This window comes from Hordeum vulgare, chromosome 7H (assembly GCF_904849725.1).
Source record: "Hordeum vulgare subsp. vulgare chromosome 7H, MorexV3_pseudomolecules_assembly, whole genome shotgun sequence".
Classification (NCBI taxonomy): domain Eukaryota; kingdom Viridiplantae; phylum Streptophyta; class Magnoliopsida; order Poales; family Poaceae; genus Hordeum; species Hordeum vulgare.
In genome coordinates this window covers 536,841,865-536,844,047 of record NC_058524.1, presented here as the reverse complement: position 1 = coordinate 536,844,047, position 2,183 = coordinate 536,841,865, and the positions used below count along the sequence as shown (strand labels likewise).

At 41.4% G+C, this 2,183-nt stretch overlaps 1 long non-coding RNA gene across 1 annotated transcript; it reads right to left on the bottom strand.

Annotated features, from left to right (window-relative positions):
* Positions 1 to 551: 551 nt before the first annotated feature.
* On the bottom strand, positions 552 to 1,504 carry LOC123411042. Its single transcript, XR_006613160.1, has 3 exons — positions 1,461 to 1,504; positions 1,274 to 1,364; positions 552 to 691 (listed from the first exon to the last, which is right to left on the bottom strand). It is a non-coding gene; the product is annotated as an uncharacterized LOC123411042 (long non-coding RNA).
* Positions 1,505 to 2,183: the final 679 nt, after the last annotated feature.

Sequence of the window (2,183 nt, the reverse complement as noted above, 5' to 3'; positions counted from 1 at the left end):
TATTTGGTATACTAATGGCGCACCAGGCAGTGCGCCATTAGTATTACTCACGGTGCGCCATTAGTATAGATCCCGGTGCACCATTATTATAGATCCCGGTGCGCCATTAGTATAGATCCTGGTGCGCCATTAGTATAGATCCTGGTGCGCCATTAGTATAGCTTATGGTGCGCCATTAGTATGCCTCCCAGGGCCATATTTACCCATATGCTCTGGCTTACTAATGGCGCACTAGTGTGCTGAGTGATGCGCTACTAGTGTGCTGAGTGATGCGCCACTAGTATGAATATTAGGTATTTATTTTATTTTTTCTGATATTTGCACAAATTACAAAATATATTATGGCACAGAATATAGATAGGACAACATATAAACAACAGATTTATCGAATACAATAGAAGATTAGTCTCCGAATACAATTCATCATATTAGTCTCTGAATTTAAAATACCGAACAAAGTTAGAACATTACAAGTCTCGAGACCGCTAGTAGCGAGTTTGTCTTCACATTACAAGTCGATATCAATCATCTAAACTACCATCACATAGAAGAGAACTGCGGTCATCACGAGAAAGACAGGCAAAATTATCTAAAGTACAACATCATCGACACCAAGCATGTTACTGAAGCCGTGCCTGGAGAATCACATTCGCGTCCTTTGCCTGCTACCCCTGTCCTCGTCTTCTTCCACCTGTTGCGGAAATGTGAGGAACAAATTATGCTCCGGCAGGAATTTGTGCTGGTTCAAATTAGTGTATGGCACGATGAAATCACTTTGAAAGAAAAACTAACATTGTGAAACAAATGCATATTTTGGGAGAACCTCTACAATAAAGAAATCATCCAAAGAGCTTTCATAAAGAGAAAAACATAATTACTGATCCCCCCAGGCCACTACTACTTTATGTGTTGGACATCAAATCGTACGTGACAACTGACAAGACAGTAAGGTGTGTTCAATTTTATCAATGTTTATAGGGGACATGGTGTATGATCCCCCCTAGGCCACTACTGCAATCATTTTGTATTTTGTATGGAGGTCAGATTTGCAGTTGGCACTACTATGCGAAATAACCATTTTGTCCAAATAAATATTTCTACACCGCATACTTAATTAAACAAGTCAGAATGGAATTTCAAGGCCCATAATTCAGAAAATGTAATGTTTCTTTACATTATCTAGTGAACACCGAAAAATGAGAAGTATCTTCGCAAATCAGAGCACTCTATAACATGCAAAATTAAAATCAGTAGAAACAAGGGAAATGTTTACCATCTTCATCACCAAAGCCTTCAAAATCTTCCATATCATCCATGTCACCCATCTCGATATTATCACCTTCAACATACTCTATCTCGCCTTCCTGTATTGGCAAGTGAATCCACAATATATGGGAAAGATTGTGAGCAGTGAGAACATAACAAAATTAGCTTGATTCTCAGAGTCGGTACCGTCTTACTTCTTCCTCTTCTATCTCAGAAGCCAACTCATCTTTTTCCATGTCAAGCATAGTATCAAACTGATCCACGTCCGAAAGCACAAGAAGGGTAGGACGAGCGAGATCTCTCCGGGGCGTGGACGAGCGAGGCGGGATCTCGGTTGGATTTGGGAGAGGAGAGGCAAGGGCAGAGGCAGAGAGCAGTGCGGGTTAGCAATGGCGCACCCCAAGCGATGTGCCATTAGATTTTTTTATAGCAATGGCGCAGCTCCATGCAGTGCGCCATTAGTAATCTTTTTTATATAGCAATGGCGCATCCCAGAGAGGTACGCCATTAGTAATCTATTTTTTTGGATAGCAATGGCGCACCCCAGAGAGGTGCGCCATTAGTAATTTTTTTTTTCGATAGCAATGGCGCTCGGGGGGGAGGGAGAGGGTGGGTGGTGCGATCGACCGATTACTGGGCATCTACACATTTAGAGAATAGTTTAGCATTGCACATCCTACTAGAATGAAAATATCACCTGTTTTGTGTTCGACGTGAAAAGTGATTCCAAATTTGCAGATAGACTGAAGGTCAAGGTCACCTATCAAATTTGTTTTCAGAAATTTGTTAGTGGTTCTACAATAGAAGTACTCCCTCCGCTCGTTTTGAAATAGGGCGGCGTAAAAGCACAAACCTTGTCGTTCCCATTGATCTGTTTGTGGAATCGATTTATCACAACAGCCAAGAATTCACGGACA